At 41.3% G+C, this 19,336-nt stretch overlaps 1 long non-coding RNA gene across 1 annotated transcript in view; it reads right to left on the bottom strand.

Annotated features, from left to right (window-relative positions):
• Positions 1-19,336, bottom strand: part of LOC149458560 (uncharacterized) — a 94,705-nt gene that overhangs the window by 15,465 nt on the left and 59,904 nt on the right. Inside the window, exon 3 of the long non-coding RNA XR_016313408.1 lies at positions 10,207-10,372. This is a non-coding gene — a long non-coding RNA (uncharacterized LOC149458560). The remainder of the gene's footprint in view (positions 1-10,206; positions 10,373-19,336) is intronic.

The raw sequence follows: 19,336 nt of genomic DNA, 5'->3' as shown, positions 1-19,336 counted from the left end.
TTGAAATGTATTTTTAAAAATTGTTTTCATATATTTTGTAATACAAACACATTTCAACGTGCAGTATATATATATGTATATATATATATATATATATATATATATATATATTTATTTATTTATTTATTGATATATATTTTGAATATGAAAATTGAAAATTGTAGTATTTCAGATATATGGCAATATATTTGGGAAGAATATTTTTAAAACATATTTCAAATATATTTTTCTTCCATGTGGGTAGTACACAACATATGGAACGCAGCTTGATAAATTCACTGTACGTAGCATGTGGGGTGCATGCATGCCTGTGTGCATGGCAGGTGCATAGTAAGCACTGCAAGAATATGTTTTGAGTATCCATGCACAATCAATATATTAGATCTGGCTTAAGCTCTGGTTCACACTGAATGTGGCTTTGAAATTGCGCTACTTCATTTAAAGTAGAGCAATTTCAAAGCCACTGGTCAGTGCGATTTCATGTGCGGCTTTCCTGACATCTGCGTGACTTCATGTACAGATGTCTGTGCAAATCGCCAAAAATAGTGCAGGAAACACTTTTAAAATCGGTGCCGCCATGCAAAGTCAGTGTCGCGCTGATTTGAATGGTTCCATAGACACAAATAGAGTGCAACGTGTCATGAGATTTTGAACTGTCAAATAGCATGACAAATCACATTGGTGCGAATGAGGGCTTAATCGTTTTTTATAAAAGAAAAAACAAAAAAACCAAACTAAAACAAAAAAATGGTACCGCTTTCAGCACAAAAAATTGGAAAGAATCATACCGCCGAGGAGGTTAAATAATTCCTAAACTGGAAACATCCTAACCTGCATGTGTAATAGTCATTCAATGACAAATTGCATTTCTATCATCAAGTAGTGAGTGTTAAAACCAAGGTAGGGGTGTGTGGATGATATTTGATAAAGCTGACTTTTAAAATTCTCAGATAGTCTCTTCCAGCCGCCTGGAAAATGCATTGAGAAAATGCATTGAGAATAAATTAACAGAGCCTAAAATCCTATTTCCAGATCAATTTAATGGATTCATCCTTTTGACTTTTCAAGTTTTTTAATCATTTTTAAAGTTTGCTAATAGCATTTGGTGCAAAAAGGACTGATTAATATAGCGAAGAATGCAGATATCCTTAATGCCATCCTTGTCTCTTGTTTGATTTGGAAATTAATCTTGTTTACTTGAGGTCTGGGAGGTCATCTCTGCGGAACGAAGTGACACAATCCTTTGTGCCAATATTCTAAAGGGAGCACGGGTGACGGGAGTAACTGAAGAATAAAATAAGGCGTGATTTGTTCATTTTCAGTTCTAATACATGTTAATTTTGATTACAGGTGAAAATTGGTTCAAGTTAAATCTTCCTCAAAGTTACATAAGGTTTCTTTGCATATACTTGTTCCACATTTTCATTCATCATGGTAGCCTAGCGTGATCAGAAAAACAAAGGGTTCAGCTAGGTCAGGGGTCCACAGATTGAATGAGTATATTCCAGCATCAGAAGCTCAGTGCTGACATCTCTCGGCACAGATTATCTTCTCTTCACTGTAAAGGATTGAGGACTATGGGGAAGGGGGGGTAAATTACTTTTTTTTAAGGGAGGGCATTGTTACATAGTTACATAGTTAGTCTGGATGAAAAAAAGAAAAAAAGTCCATCCAGTTCAACCATTAAAAAAAAGTTATAATCCTACACCTGCAGTTGATCCAGAGGAAGGCAAACAATAACAGCAAAGCATGATCCAATTTACTCTTGCAGGGGAAAAAGTTCCTTCCTGATCCCCCGAGAGGCAATCGAATATTCCCTGGATCAACTTTATCCATGAATATTAGTATCCAGTTATATTCTTTGTATCTAAGAAAGAATCCAGGCCTTTTTTCAAGCAATCGACTGAGCTGTCCAGAACCAACTCTTGAGGGAATCTATTGTTAGGATTGCTGTTAGGATTTGAAGAAGTGTTAGGGTTGTAATTAAAAAAAGTGTAAAAGTTAAGTTTAGGGTTCCCAGGAATATTAGCATGAAGGTAGGTGTCAGGGTCTAAAGGCAGATTATATAGAGGAATGGTGTTAGGGTTTGAAGGAGGATTAGTGTTAGGGTTGTAATTATTGAAAGGGCAAAAGTTAAGTTTAGGGTTACTAGGAAATTAGGATTAAGATCGGTGTTAGGGTCTAAGGCAGGTCAGGGTTGAGATTATCTGATTATATGAGATTATATGATTATAAGAAATGGAGTTAGGGTTACAGGCAGAGTCAATGTGAGAATTTGTGATAGGGTCTGCAGGAGAATTAGTGTTGGGTTTGTGATTACAGGGAGGGTTGGTGTTACAGATAGATAATTGGTGTTATAGTTTGAAGGAGGGTTAATGTTAAGATTGGAATTACACAGAGTGTAAGAGGTAGGTTGGAGTTAGAGTTACAATTATTGTTAGGTCTTAAATGTGAGTTAGTGCTAGGGTTGGGATTACAAGGAGGATTAGTATTAGGCCTCATGTACGCTGCTGCTCCTAAACATGAGTTTAGGAGCTTCTGCTGTTTTTTTTGCCAAAGCCCCTAAACTCAACTCAGTAAAAGTCTATGTGTCCATGCATACATAGGCTTTTACCAGAGTTTAGGAGCAGCAGAGTTTAGGGGCGGGTAAGCGTTCCTCTTCTGAATGCAAAAATAATCGTGTTCAGGAGAGGAACGTTTTGGACAAAAAATGCTGAATGCAGCAAAAACATGTGTAAACACTGCTAAACGCTAGCCACTTTTAGCAATTGGGTTTTTATCCATGTCAATGAAAACTACTCCAGTCAATTAAATGAATAAACAGCCAAGTGCCAGTAGTACCTTGTTTACACGTGTTTTTGGCGCATTTAGCATTTTTCTGCTGCCAGGAGAGTATACCGACTAGGTGAGTTCACATGTACATGGGGCCTTAAAGTTAGAGTTGTGGGGAGGGGTGTCAATGTGAGTTTGCGGAAGGAGTAGTGTTAGGGTTGGGATTACAGGTAGGGTTAGTGCTAGGTTAAGGTCACAGATAGAGCTCCTATGAAGATTAATGTTAGAGTTTGAAGGTGGGTTAGTGTTAGTCAGGCCATATACAGAGCGAATTTTGCATGGTTTGCAGGAACGAAATTTGATTGATTCCCCCATTAACACAGAGAGTATTGTCTCCCCCCGAGCTATTGTATTCTCCTGGCGGGGGAAGCAGTCCCCATCTGGAGAAGACAGTGATTATTGTTAGTGGCTATGCCAGCTGCTAGAGATAATCATGTGTAAAATCTGGCAGGCTGGTTATACCCAAGCTGATCAATTAATCAACTTGGGTACATTCAGCCTGCCCTTACATGGTACCAATCTCGTCCGGTACCTGTTGAATTGACCAAGATTTCTAACTGCCTAGGCTGGTTTTAGGGTTGGAATTAGAATTAGAGTAAATGTTAATGTTATGATTACAGCTAGAATTAGTGTGAGGATTGGTGTTAGGGTTTGCAGGAGGATTAGTGTTAGCATTTGAAGGTGGGTTAATGTTAAGATTGGGATTATACAGAGTGTAAAAGTTAAGGTTGGGGTTACAGCTAAAATTATTGTGAGGATTTGTGTTAGGGTATAAAAATGGGTTATTTTTAAGGTTCGGAATTACAAGGAGGATTAGTGTTAAAGTTAGCATTAAAGGGCTGTCAGTGTGAGGATTGGTGTTAGGGTTTGCAGGAGGAGTAGTGTTATGTTTGAGATTACAGTAGGGTTAGTACTAAGGTTAGGATTACAGATAGAGCTTCTGTGAAGATTGGTGTTAGAATTTCAAGGTGGGTTAATGTTAGGGTTGGGATTACAATTAGAGTAAAAGGTTATGATTACAGTTAGAATTAGTGTGAAGATTGGTGTTAGGGTTTGCAGGATTAACTTTACATTTCTGACTAAAGAGAGGGTTAATGTTAGAGTTTCAAGGTGGGTTAATGTTAGGATTGGGTTTAGGGTTTGACGATTGGTGTAAGGGTTTGCAGGATGAGTAGTGTTAGGGTTGAGATTACTGTAGGGTTAGTACTAAGGTTAGGATTACAGATAGAGCTACTGTGAAGATTGGTGTTAAAGTTTCAAGGTGGGTTAATGTTAGGATTGGGTTTATACAGAGTGTAACAGTTAAGGTTGGGGGTACAGTTAAAATAATTGTGAGGATTTGTGTTAGGGTATAAAGGTGAGTTATTGTTTGGGTTGGGATTACAGAGAGGATTAGTGTTTGTGCGTTTTGGTCACAAGGGGAGTCAATGTGAAAATTTCTTGTTAGGGTTTGCAGGAGGACTAACATTAGGGTTAATATTACAGGGAGGGTTAGTGATAAGGTTAGGGTTACAGATAAGAGTTATTGTGAAGATTGGTGTTGGAATTTGAAGGTGGGTTGGTGTTAAGGGATTGTTAAGGTTATGGTTACAGTTAGAATTAGTATGAGGCGATGTTAGGGGGTTTGAAGGAGAGTTAGTGTTAGGGTTGAGGTTACAAGGAGGGTTAAGGTTAGGGTTGAGGTTACAAGGAGGGTTAAGATTAAGGTTGAGGTTACAAGGAGGGTTAAGGTTAAGGTTGAGGTGACAAGGAGGGTTAAGGTTAGAGTTGAGGTGACAAGGAGGGTTAAGGTTAGGGTTGAGGTGACAAGGAGGGTTAAGGTTAGGGTTAAGGTTACAAGGAGGGTTAAGGTTAGGGTTGAGGTTACAGGGAGGGTTAAGATTAAAGTTGAGGTTACAAGGAGGGTTAAGGTTAAGGTTGTGGTTACAAGGAGGATTAAGGTTAGGGTTGAGGTTACAAGGAGGGTTAAGGTTAGGGTCGGGTTACAAGGAGGGTTAAGGTTATGGTTGAGGTTACAAGGAGGATTAAGGTTAGGGTTGAGGTTACAAGGAGGGTTAAGGTTAGGGTTGAGGGTACAAGGAGGGTTAAGGTTAGGGTTGAGGTTACAAGGAGGGTTAAGGTTAGGGTTCAGGTTACAAGGAGGGTTAAGGTTAGGGTTGAGGTTACAAGGAGGGTTAAGGTTAGGGTTGAGGTTACAAGGAGGGTTAAGGTTAGGGTCGGGGTTACAAGGAGGGTTAAGGTTAGGGTTGAGTTTACAAGGAGGGTTAAGATTAAGGTCGAGGTTACAAGGAGGGTTAAGGTTAGGGTTGAGGTTACAAGGAGGGTTAAGGTTAAGGTTGGGTTTACAGAGAAGGTGAGCTTTAGATAGAATTCAGAACTTAACAGGTTATGGTTACAGTTCGAATTAGTATGAGGTGATGTTAGGGGGTTTGAAGGAGAGTTAGTGTTAGGGTTGAGGTTACAAGGAGGGTTAAGGTTAGGGTTGAGGTTACAAGGAGGGTTAAGATTAAGGTTGAGGTTACAAGGAGGGTTAAGGTTAAGGTTGAGGTGACAAGGAGGGTTAAGGTTAGGGTTGAGGTGACAAGGAGGGTTAAGGTTAGGGTTGAGGTGACAAGGAGGGTTAAGGTTAGGGTTGAGGTTACAAGGAGGGTTAAGGTTAGGGTTGAGGTTACAGGGAGGGTTAAGATTAAAGTTGAGGTTACAAGGAGGGTTAAGGTTGTGGTTACAAGGAGGATTAAGGTTAGGGTTGAGGTTACAAGGAGGGTTAAGGTTAGGGTTGAGGGTACAAGGAGGATTAAGGTTAGGGTTGAGGTTACAAGGAGGCTTAAGGTTAGGGTTGAGGTTACAAGGAGGGTTAAAGTTAGGGTTGAAGTTACAAAAAGGGTTAAGGTTAGGGTTGAGGTTACAAGGAGGGTTAAGGTTAGGGTTGAGGTTACAAGGAGGGTTAAAGTTAAGGTTGGGTTTACAGAGAAGGTGAGCTTCAGATAGAATTCAGAACTTAACAGCATATTGAACTATTATTAAACATTTCTCTGTGCTTCAACAGATATAATCCCACAGTGCTTCAGGCACATTCAACTGAACCATCTGGTGTATCACACAGAGACCTTCAGTATTCATGCATCACGCAAGGCAGCACATGTGACTGACAGGATATTCTGGTGTCATACATTAAACAGACAGAGCACACTGGCCTTCTGAAGCACGTAAAACTATTTATTAAGTAAAATGTGAATACTACTAACAAAAATAGAAAAATCACCCACCAAGCAACATGAATTTATGTATTTATGCACGGCGTATTTACGCACAAGAATTAATGCACAGGGTAAACATCCAACAGCAACCACCAGCATCCAACAAGATGCTATACAAATCTGTTGCTGAAAATGTCTGAAGTGTTATGTGGGCAAATAGGCAACTTCTACATCTACAAGTGCTCTTTTTGTTGGGTGGGGGGGGATTTGATTCAAATATTTATCTATATATTTATATTTATACATGGCTCTGGGCGATAATACATTCTACATGTTTTCTAAAATCAAGCCAAGGTAAACAAGCTATCCCATTATACAACAGACATATCAATCTCTATATGGTAAACTAAGGCCACGAGTGTCTTGGTAAAGTACCTACTGCACGCTGGATCAAAGTTTTTCGGCGAGGTGTCAGGGAGGATATAACACGGTTTTGGGTGAATTAGATAGCAATTCTGCCGTTATTTTTTCAGCATCATTAGTGCTTTATATAGAAAGTAGACTCGGATGTGGGAATAAGATGGGCTTTTAGATCACAACTTCAGAATGGAGGAGCTTATAAATCAGGAATAGTTGAAGGAATAACATGTCTGAAACCTGATAGCACAAATACCTGCTGTCTTGGTGTGATTTCTAATAAGTCACCTTTCTCACAGGGACAACAGTAGATCAACTGCAATCCTAACATGTTTCGATATCTATGTGGAAGGTATAAACAAAATAACTGATGATAACTTCAGAAAATATATAAAAAAATTAAGGACTGGTAAGCAGCTTTACAGCAGAGAAATAAATAATGTCTTGTAATATTAGCAATATTTTTCATTGTATAAGTGTGGCAAGTCTGATACAGTTCCCACCAGTTTTGTTAGTGCCACAATGTGGCACTTTTGTTGTTGTTGAAGTCTGAGGCTCTGAAAATCACTACTTTATGAATACCAGCCCTTCTTCCTACTTACTCAAGTTACGCCAGCTAAAGTGGCATTGCTGTCATATCAGAAAAGTAGCAGCCTCAAGATCTCAACTAGAGTACATTACCATTGCCTACCCTTGGGTCCCCAGTCTAGCGTGGTCTTCCACACACTCTAAAGTCTTATAAATACCTGGGAAAAGGTTTACTAATTGATTCAGAATACTGACAAATGATGAAGTTGAAAAGCTAAATCAGTTCACACCTTCTCTACAATATCATAGATGACTGAGTTTTACACAATGGGGTTGATTTCCTAAAGATCGACATTGCAAAATCTGGTGCACCTATGCATGGTAGCCAATCAGCTTCTAACTTCAGCTTGTTCAATTAAGCTTTGACAAAAAACATGGAAGCTTTTTGGTTTTTATGCAGAGCTGTCCTCCAATAATCAGAGTTGTCCTGGCATACCCCCTGCACAGCCAATCATTGGGAAAATCAGTGTGCTACTGTTTCCCCACCCATACCTCTCTGAGCTCGTTATGCAGCTGAAAACAGAGATTATGTGATCACTTAGATCACATAAAAAGAAAAAAAGGCATTTATAATTTTTTTTAAATATCTATACTCAAACGTTTTGCCTTTCATTTCTATTTTAAACTAAATGGGTTATTTTACAAGGTGAGGTTTTACATATGTATACTGTACTTTAACTCTAATTTCAAAAAGTTTTTCAATATCTGATTGGAAGCAGAATACCAAATCCTGGGTGATAAAAACACTTGCCTTACCACTGGTTCTTCATATCTGTCATCCAATAGTCATTACAAATGGGTAATTCCTGTATTTTATGTGAATCGAAGTATTTTACCAAGTAAATGTGTGACCAGAGCACATTGTTCTAGTTTTCCACACTCATATTCATCACGGTGGAATTGAAAGGAAATTTGAAGAATAATTATCCCCCTTGAGCATAATGCTGTTAATCTATATCAGCTATTAAACGCACGAATGTGATGGCTGGTGAAGGATCCAATCTGTAAGATTTCTCCTCTTGCAGGCAGACCCTGATATAATGCTCTGTCTGCCCATCCATCATAATTAATTACTGCGTCATAATTCTCGGCCATCCTGCGTGGCCGCAGCAAGATAGAGGAGCCATTTAAGATAAAAATGCTTTTCATGCAGGAAGTTATATCAATGTATAAGGCATGTCTTATTTACGTACTGTTACACGGTGTCTGGTTATTTGTGGGAAATCTCTTAACACAAGATTCTACACTATAAAATGTAATGTGTAGAACCTGTGATTCCAATTTTGAGTCAGACACACACAACAGGTGCCTAAAGCTGGCCATACATGGATAGAATTTGGAAAGAAAATTCTTAGGAAAATTTGTATGAAAACTCTCTTCCTCACCCTTTTCAGAACATTTGAAGGTTGTTTGAAGGATTTCCTTTTTGCTTTTAATATTTGATTTTGGAATGGATGGACTTTACTAGACAAAACCACATAAATTGTTAAAAATTTGTTCATTTGAGCAAAAAAATTTCTATCCTGTTCCTTTGAATCTGCGCGTCACTGCAGTCAAAAATGAGCAGCAATTTGATCCATCAAAGTGATATTTAAAGCAAATAAAACAAAAACAAAAAACAATATACATGTCATACCTACTCTATGCAGAGGTTTTGCACAGAGCAGTCATGATTCTCTTCTTCTTGGGTCCCCCACGTGCACTTCTGGCTCTTCCCTGCTGCCAAGTGCCCCCGCAGGAAGCAGTCTGCTCTGGGGGCACCCAAGGAGGCTCCCTCCCGAGCCGCTGCCCTATGTGTCTATTCACACACAAAACCGTGGCTTGGCCCCAACCCCTACCCTCCCTCATTGGTTCACTGGCTGTATTGACAGCAGCAGGAACCAATAGCTACCGCTGTTGTCTTAGCCAATGAGGAGGGAGAGTCCCTGGAAAAGCTTAAGAAGAACTTGGGGACAATCCAGTGGACTTACTTAAAGTTCAAATATATTTTTGATATTGTTCTTTAATCAGTTCCCCCCAGACTTCTGAGAGCTGGCCACCTGGACATGTATTTACCTTACACCTTGATCCAATCATTTTTGTTGTACAACCCTGTCCAGAGCCGCACAGCCTTTCCAGCAAAAGCATCCCCACTGGGTCCTCCTCTCAATGCATGAGTGCTGTGACCTCGTTGATCAGTATGGGTAAGCTCCACTTTGGTAGACTGTTGGAGGCATCCATGAGTACATGTACTTGTGGACAGCGTTTGCAGGATGGGGGGAATTTATTAAAGGATTGCTGTACCAAAGGGACAGTTGTCTTAAGGACCTTAGTCAATGGACTTTGGTCTTTTGTTGATGGTTTCCGTGTATATATCAATGCAATGTAAATTCAGGAAAACACATTAAAAAAGCACGTTCATGCCCTATGGATATACAAAGATTATTTTTCCCTTTTTTAAGGCTTTTAAAATGTAATCCTAAAAATAAGTGCCTATATGTATAACCAATCAGTTTTTGCCAGCATACCTCCTGCTGAAAGGCACCCTCTTGCTTATCTCAGAAAGTTGGGAGGTATGTACAGATAAAACAGGTTAAGACCATCTCCATAAAAGTTTTTTTTAAATATTAATCCCAAAACATCCTGTAGAATTCTTTGAACCGTTAGACTTACAAAAATACTGCTTATTATTTTATAATGGTCTTCGCCTCTTACTATGGAGAAAAGATCTTTCAACAGTAATGCAGTGGCCTTTTGCACAGGAGCGACAGCGGTAAATATGAAATGATGCCTTTTATTTAATATCAGTAAAAACTCAGGAATGCAAAGTCTGAAGTGGTAAGGCTTTAGCAAGGGAAGTGACAGAATCATCTCTCATGGGTATTGATAAGTGAGAGGTTTCAATGGAATTGACAGCTCCGTGATCTTCTATTTATGAGAGGCTATTTGGGACACTCATTGGCTGTAACATCAGTCAGATTAGCTTAGTCTGATAGCCTGTAGCTTTGCAGAATATATAAATATATATATAATAGTGAGATTGACTTTTATCCACTAAGGAGCACTTCATAACTAGCAATTCCCCAGTGCTACAATTTAGGACTGTTCTTATCTGGAAAGCCATATCAATATGTTGATAGTTCTGTGTTAATAAAACATGACTTAATCCACAGTATGTTCCTGGAGCTCTTACCGTAATATGTAAGTATCCACAGCATACTTGCTCATTATCCAGAAATGTTCTGTGCTGCTTCTACGGTCACCAAGACACCAGATTCTGATTGTGTGTGTTGGAATATTGATTTCAGCTTTTCTGCTTATTGAGTCCTCCAACTTCAGATCTTCACACTATCTAAGCCCTGATGAAGGGAGAGTGATATGAACCTCCAAAAGAAGTTGGATGTCCTGCTTAATCACAAAATGATCTAGTAAAGCTTTCTCAAAATCATTAACTAATTACCTGGCACTCTTACTCTTTTTACCTGCATAATCTAGGAGATTTACCTAGATTTACTTTGTTTCTAGTAGAAGTCAACTGTCTGCAAACATGATACAAAAAACAGAACTATCATAACATTATGACCACCCACCATAACCTGTTGAGGCATGGGCTCCACTAGACCTTTGAACGTATGCTGTAGTATCTGATGCCAAGCTGTCAGTAGTAAATCCTTTAAGTCCTGTAAACTGTGAGGTGGAGCTTCCATGGATCAGACTTGTTTTCCACTATATCCCACAGATGCTTGTTTGGATTGAGATCTGGAGAATTTGCTGGCCAAGTCAATTCTTCAAACTCATTGTTGTGTTCCTTAAACCCTTCTTGAATTCATCAGACCAAGACATCTTCTTCTATTGCTCCTGTGGTCCAGTTCTGATGCTCATGTTCCCATTGTAGGTGCTTTTGGCTGTGGACACTGGTCAGAATGTATGCCCTGACTGGTCTGTGGTTATACAGCCACATACAAAAAACTGAAATGAAGTGTGTATTCTGACATCTTTCTATAAGAACCAGCATTAACATTTTCAGCAATTTGAGCTACAATAGCTCTTCTATTGGATTGGACAACACAGGCCAGACTTTGCTCCCCATGTGCGAATGAGCCTTGGCTGCCCATGACCCTGTTACCAGTTCACCTGTTTTCCTACCTTGGACCAATTTTGATAGATCCTTACCACTGCAGACTGGGAATATCTCACAAGAGCTGCAGATTGAGAGATGCTTTAACCCAGTCATCAAGCCAATTTGACCTTTGTCAGAATTGCTCAAATCCTTAGGTTTGCCCATTTTTCAGCATATCAACTTCATGGACAACGTGTTCACTTGCTGCCTAATATATACCACCAACTTTTGGATGCCATTGTAATGAGATAACCATTGTTATTAAATTTAAAGGTCAGTGGTCATAACGTTATTGCTGAATGGTGTATATTTGCAGCCAGGTTCCGGCTACTGCAAAATGGAATCAAGAGGACATTATGAAACAGAACCAAAGACTAGCTAGATCCCTCCTAATGCCCAGGACCCAGACCGTTACATCACTTCCTGCCTAAAAGGGAGGGGAGCTGTTGTTCCTGGACAGAGCAGAGGATCTTGGGACCTGTAGTTCTACAGTCAATCCTCACTGTATTTTAGATCCCCTTCAGAACTACAAATTCCAGAAAGCTGATCCAGCAAAGGCTTGGGAGAGCTGATATATTTCACTGCTTCTGGTGGGTTCATCTCTCAGTCCGGTGACACAAGGGAACAGTTGGAAGCTGTCTTTTGCATCCAGCTGCCTACCTTTCTGTTTACCCAGTTGTATAAAGACACTGATAGCAGACACCAGTTTGTCCAAATGAATCAAGGAATCCTTGCCTTGCTATTCCCTTAGTTTTCTCTGCAGATCTGACCTGGTCATTCCTCATTACTCTTCATCACTCTACACTTTTGAAGGGCTCCAGTGTGTTAGCAGAAGATACTGTCCCTAACCTTTGGACCGACTCTATTCCATGCCCATAGCTACGTATCCCTTATTTATTAGGGTGCCCCTCCTTTATACAGATATATCCATAAAAAAGGCATTAACATGGTCCCATTGTGCTGCACCAGTGGTCACAAGGGAGCTGGCGGTTTTCTTTCGCTTCTTCCCCACAACCAGTGTTGCACTTTCAAGAGGTACCATTGATGCACAGAGGTTATGCACAATCTGCTGACATTATTTAAACATTGATATTCCCTTAGTGTTACCTTTGCCTATTCCTTCAAATTGTGTTCATTGCTGTAAATGGTTTGTAATCCCCTAAGTGTTAACTTGAGTCATCATTGAGATATTCAATACAATCATGGTGTTTGATAATATTGTGTCCATTGCCCTTTTAACTCTGTGTTGGGTATTATTGGCATTTATTTATTTATTACAGGTACTTATATAATGCTGTCAATTTACGCAGCGCTTTACATATATATTGTACTTTCACATCAGTCCCTAACCTTCAAGGGGCGGACAATCTAAGGCCCCTAACTTACATTTATACATACACATACTAGGGCCAATTTAGACAGGACCCAATTAACCTACCAGCATGTCTTTGGAGTGTGGGAGGAAACCGGAGTACTCGGAGGAAGCCCACGCAGGCACAGGGAGAATATGCTAACTCCAGGCAGGTGGTGCTGTGGATGGGATTTGAACCAGTGGTAACTAATTTGGTGAACATTGTTGGCCTAACTATATCTGTCAGAAGGGCTGAGGAGCATGCAAAGTCAAGGCAGCATCAGTCAACAAGCATCATCCATCGCCTCCTATAGGGGCTCTACGTGTTAAAGCAGAACTCCAGGAAGTTTTTTTTTCTCATATTTGGAGCCAAATTGCTCGACATAAGCATTGATGTCTGATATCCGGAGGGCCACTGAGAATGATGCAAAGTACTGAATATCCAATTGTCTCTCAGGGATCAGGAAGGAATTTTTTTCCCTGCAGGAGCAAATTGGATCATGCTTTGCTGGGTTATTTTTGCCTCCTCTGGATCAACTGTGGGTATAGGATTATAACTTTTTTTTTTTATGGTTGAACTGGATGGACTTTTGTCTTTTTTACAGCCAGGCTAGCTATTTGTAACTGTAGTAGTGCACACTACATAAAGTGAGAGCTGTAGTCTTCTGGGTTTTGTGTGAGCAGCTTTCCATCTCTATACTATACATTAGGGGGTCAATTGCTCAGCACCACTGCCATTTATAGAATGCTTTGTATTTGTCAATGAATACAAGCAGGGGCGGACTGACCATTTGGAAACTCGGGCACTGCCCGAGGGCCCGGGGTCAGTAGGGGGCCCCATGAGATTCCCCTGGTACCTTTGTCATAGGCTTTTTTGAGTTTGGGACACAGGGGCCCCATGATCCTCTATTGCCCAGGGCCCCATGAGTTGTCAGTCCACCCCTGAATACAAGGCATTTTCTGATTGGATAAGATGGAGAGTAGATTAGATAAGATGGAGAGTAGCAATGGTGATCTCACACAATACCACACAGTGCATCGTGGAAGTGTTATTACTTGTGTAATGCTCAAAACCATTTTATAATCAGGAATTTCCCTTTAAACCACAAATACAGTGCTGTTTAATACTGTATGCTGTTTATGTGCTTTCTCTGTGTCTACTGTACCTGTATCATTCCCAAAACTTACATCAATTTCTTTGTTGAAATGATAAAACTTTTAAGGAACGTATAGAAACACCTTTTCTTGTCTATCATGAAAAAATAATGTGCTTGGAGCAGTAATCTGCATTACTCTCGATAACATGACAGCTATAGAAAGGACTGGGGCTTGGGATCAATACAGTAATCTGTAAGTCAGCCAATCACACGCGGAGCTTAAGAAACAATCAATGTCTTATCATTTACTGGTAAAAAATATGTCTGACTAAAGGTCTTAGTTCTAGAAGGATACCTCACTAGGTGCAAACTGAGAACAATCTTAAAGTGCCATTTAACAAGATTACAGATAGGTTGTTAGTGACTCACCACCTGTTATTATCCTAAGCCCTGTATAGTTGTAGCCTTCAGACCTTCACTTAAAGGGACATTTAGCTATTTAGAATTATACAGCAGAATCCAATTAGAGATAATCCCAATGGAAAAGTCTGCAGAAAACAATGTTCTATGTGAGCGGAGCCAGTAAGAAGCAGAAAAATAGAGAAAAATATATAATATGCAATTGGTTCAGACTTTTTACTATGTCATGGGGATATAAACATAAGATTTATAATTGAAACTATGGGCAAAAAAAATTACATTTGATGCAATCTGTTGCTAGCATTAACATGTACAGTTGCAAGAAAAAGTATGTGAACCCCTTGGGATTACGTGGAGTTTTGCATGAATTGGGCATAAAATGTGCTCTGAACGTCATCTAAGTCACAACAATAGAAGAACACAGTCTGCTGAACATAATACTACACAAACATTAGATGTTGCCATGGTTTAATTGCATATAACATGTAAACATTCACAGTGCAGGGGGGAAAAAGTATGTGCGGCCCTAGCTTAATGACTTCTCCCAGAGCTAATTGGAGCCAGGAGTGAGCCAACCTTGACTCTAATCAGTGTGATGATATTGGATGTGTTGCTGACAGCTGTCCTGCCCTTAAAAAACACACACCTGTTTTGGGTTTACTGGTTTCAAGAAGCAGTGTCTGATGTGAACCATGCCTCGCAGAAAAGAGCTCTTAGAAGACCTACGATCAAGAATTTTTGACTTGCATGAAGCTGGAAAGGGTTACAAAAGTATCTCCAAAAGCGTTGATGTTCATGTGTCCACAGTAAGACAGACTGTCTACAAATGGAGAAAGTTTAGCACTGTTGCTACCCTCCCTAGGCGCGGTCGTCCTGTAAAAATGACTGCAAGAGCACAGCGCAGAATGCTGCATGAGGTAAAGAAGAATCCCAGAGTGTCAGCTAAAGACCTACAGAAATCTCTGGCACATGCTAACATTTTTGTTGACACATCTACAATAAGGAAAACATTAAACAAGAATGGAGTACATGGGAGGACACCACGGAGGAAGCCATTGCTGTCCAAAAAGAATATTGCAGCACGTTTGAAGTTTGCAAAAGAGCACCTGGATGTTCCACAGCACTACTGGCAAAATATACTGTGGACAGATGAAACCAAGATTGAGTTGTTTGGGAAGAACACACAACACTATGTGTGGAGAAAAAAAGGCACAGCACACCAACATCAAAACCTCATCCCCACTGTAAAACATGGCGGAGGGAGCATCATGGTTTGGGGCTGCTTTGCTGCCTCAGGGCCTGGACGGATTGTTGTCATTGATGGGAAAATGAATTCCAGAGTTTATCAAGACATTTTGCAGGAAAACGTACGACCATCTGTCCACCAACTGAAGCTCCGCAGAGGATGGGTGATGCAAAAGGACAATGACCCAAAGCATACAAGTAATTCAACAAAACAATGGCTGCAACAGCACAGAATACGCCTTCTGGAGTGGCCCAGTCAGAGTCCTGACCTCAACCCGATTGAAATGCTGTGGCATGACCTTAAGAGAGCGATTCACACCAGACATCCCAAGAATATTGCTACACTGAAACAGTTTTGTGAAGAGGAGTGGTCCAAAATTACTCCAGATCGTTGTGCAGGTGTTCTGCAACTACAGGAAATGTTTGGTTGAGGTTATTGCTGCCAAAGGAGGGTCAACCAGTTATTAAGTCCAAAGGTTCACATACTTTTTCCTCCCTGCACTGTGAATGTTTACATGTTATGTGCAATTAAACCATGTCAACATCTAATGTTTGTGTAGTATTATGTTCAGCAGACTGTGTTCTTCTATTGTTGTGACTTAGATGAAGTTCAGAGCACATTTTATGCCCAATTCATGCAAAACTCCACGTAATCCCAAGGGGTTCACATACTTTTTCTTGCAACTGTATCTTCTGTAACATAGGTATTACCTGTTGATCCTGCCAGTAGACCTATTATTGTTCCATTTCCTTTAACAGAGTGATAACACTGTTCATTTTCTGTGAAATTGTGCAGTGGTGTAGTTACCCTGTTGTCACCTTATGCACAAAGTTGTCTTAGATCAGTGGTTCTCAACCTTCCTAATGCCGTGACCCTTTAATATAGTTCCTCATGTTGTGGTGACCCCCAACCATAAAATTATTTTCGTTGCTACTTCATAACTGTAATTTTGCAGTGGGAGGAGTAGTGCCACATCATTGGTGTCAGTGAGAGGAGTAGTGCCACATCACTGATGTCAGTGGGAGGAATAGTGTCCCATCGTTGGTATCAGTGGGAGGAATAGTGCCCCATCATTTGTGTCAGTGGGAGGAATAGTGCCCCATCATTGGTGTCAGTGGGGGGGGGGGATAGTGCCCCATCATTGATAATAGTGTGGGGGGGAATTGTTCCCCATCATTGGTGTCAGTGGGGGGGATAGTGCCCCATCGTTAGTGTCAGTGGGGGGAGGAATAGTGCCCCATTGTTGGTGTCAGTGGGGGAAGGAATAGTGCCCCATTGTTGGTGTCAGTGGAGGGAGGCATAGTTCCCCATCATTGGTGTCAGTGGGGGGGGAGGAAATAGTGCTACATCACTGGTGTCAGTGGGAGGAATAGTGCCCCATCATTGGTATTAGTGACACCAATGATGGGGCACTATTCCTCCTACTGACACCAATGATACTTACCTTGCTGACTCCTGCTCCAGCCTGGGCTCGCTCCCTCCCTCTCCCATCTACAGCCAGCATACCTGGCTGCAGCAGCACCATCTGCACGCTACAGACACTTACCTGTCAGCTGTCTTCCTTCTCCGGCCGCTCCCTCGCTCGATCTTTTTTTGATCTTCACACTGCTGCTTGGCTCCTCCTCCTCGCTGGTGATTGGCCGCCTGTGTGCCTCTCCTGAGCTACAGTTCCAGCGACCAATCGCTGGCGAGGAGGCGGAGCTGTTGAGTGATCCCGGGGATGTGGCCAGATGACAGGGGCGGCATGTCATCCCGCACACACATCGCGGTCCGGGGAAATGTGGACGTATCTGCATGTGGGTGGACCCGCCTGGAGACTGATAGAGGAGCGGTGTCTCGGTTCCTAAGACCATTGGAAATATGTGTTTTCCAATGGTCTTAGGAGACCCCTGTGAAAGGGTTGCTCGACCCCCCAAGGGTCGCGACCCACATGTTGAGAACCGCTGTCTTAGATGGTCATGTAGGTTTAGATGGATTTAAAGAATATGTACACCACAGCATTGGGAATTAACTCAGAAAATATCTCTCTGTTGGTACCTCACCTCTTATCATTTGGCCCAATTCTTTCCTTCTCAGTCCCCACTATGCTGGCGTCGGTACGGACAAGTTGGCAATCTTATCCACATTTTCTGGACCTGTAAAAGTGTTGTCAGTTTCTGGAACAACATTTTTGCAGTACTCTCCGATGTGGTAGGCCAGAAAATTACTCCCAATCCTGCCTTGGTGGTGTTAAACCTGGGCATTGAGGATGTCCCTAGTTCTGCACCATACATCTCCTTATGGCTGCCAGGCTCATGATAGCCTGACACTGGAAAGCCAAGAATGCTCCCAATGCCTCTGAAGCTTTAGCGCTTGTTAAACTCCATTACTCTTATGAACATGCCTTAGCAATTTGCCCGAATCTTGGCCAAATCTTGAGCCCTGGACCTTCTGGTCGAACAGGTGCCCCTAGCCTCCTCAAGCTATTGATCTCCAATAAAATAACATATATGTGAATACAGCGACAAAATAAATTAGATTAAAATAAAAGCTGCTAAACCTCACCCTTTAAAAATAAAACGTAACAGTATAAATCAACAAAAAGGTTGTGCTTTTATCATAAATAAATAAATGAAAAACTTATATTGTGAAATAAATAATCAAATAATTGTGCTCAAAAAAATATCTCTGATTTCTTTCAATTGACGTGAAAAAGTCCATCACCAAAAAGGGGACAGGATATCAGGGCAGTACTCAAGTCATCAAAAAATGACCTTTTGTTCCTGTGGCTACTTGGGTTGACTACCATGCCCTATGTAAGAGGAGTTGGATATATTGGAGAGTCCTGTTGTCGGGGGTTTCCTGCCCGCAGAGCATTGCTCCCGAAGCTAAGAGGAGTTGGATATATTGGAGAGTCCTGTTGTCGGGGGTTTCCTGCCCGCAGAGCATTGCTCCCAAAGCTAAGAGGAGTTGGATATAATGGAGAGTCCTATTGTCGGGGGTTTCCTGCCCGCAGAGCATTGCTCCCAAAGCTAAGAGGAGTTGGATATATTGGAGAGTCCTGTTGTCGGGGGTTTCCTGCCCGCAGAGCATTGCTCCCAAAGCTAAGAGGAGCTGGATATATTGGAGAGTCCCGTTGTCGGGGGTTTCCTGCCCGCAGAGCATTGCTCCCAAAGCTAAGAGGAGTTGGATATATTGGAGAGTCCCGTTGTCGGGGGTTTCCTGCCCGCAGAGCATTGCTCCCAAAGCTAAGAGGAGTTGGATATATTGGAGAGTCCTGTTGTCGGGGGTTTCCTGCCCGCAGAGCATTGCTCCCAAAGCTAAGAGGAGTTGGATATATTGGAGAGTCCTGTTGTCGGGGGTTTCCTGCCCGCAGAGCATTGCTCCCAAAGCTAAGAGGAGTTGGATATATTGGAGAGTCCTGTTGTCGGGGGTTTCCTGCCCGCAGAGCATTGCTCCCAAAGCTAAGAGGAGTTGGATATATTGGAGAGTCCCGTTGTCGGGGGTTTCCTGCCCGCAGAGCATTGCTCCCAAAGCTAAGAGGAGTTGGATATATTGGAGAGTCCCGTTGTCGGGGGTTTCCTGCCCGCAGAGCATTGCTCCCAAAGCTAAGAGGAGTTGGATATATTGGAGAGTCCCGTTGTCGGGGGTTTCCTGTCTGCAGAGCATTGCTCCCAAAGCTAAGAGGAGTTGGATATATTGGAGAGTCCCGTTGTCGGGCGTTTCCTGTCTGCAGAGCATTGCTCCCAAAGCTGAGAGTTGGATATATTGGAGAGTCTTGTTGCCGTGGTACCTGTCTGCAGAGCATTGCTCCCAAAGCTGAGAGTTGGATATATTGGAGAGTCTTGTTGCCGTGGTACCTGTCTGCAGATCATTGTTCCCAGAGAAAATGTGCAAATTGCTAGTTTATAATATTACTAGCAATATGCTCTGGTGAGTTTATTCATTTCTACTGGTGGTGGATTGGTACACTTTTTGGTGATGGACTTTTTTCACATCGTTTGATCACAGACATTTTTTTGAGCACAATTATTTGATTATTTCACAATATAAGTTTTTGATTTATTTATTTATGATAAAAGCGCAACCTTTTTGTTGATTTATATTGAT

This window comes from Staurois parvus, unplaced genomic scaffold, assembly GCF_062004578.1.
Source record: "Staurois parvus isolate SC_StPar_1 unplaced genomic scaffold, SC_StPar_1.0 ptg000283l, whole genome shotgun sequence".
Taxonomy (NCBI): domain Eukaryota; kingdom Metazoa; phylum Chordata; class Amphibia; order Anura; family Ranidae; genus Staurois; species Staurois parvus.
The sequence above is the reverse complement of the archived record's forward strand: the minus strand, read 5'-3'. Positions and strand labels throughout refer to the sequence as shown.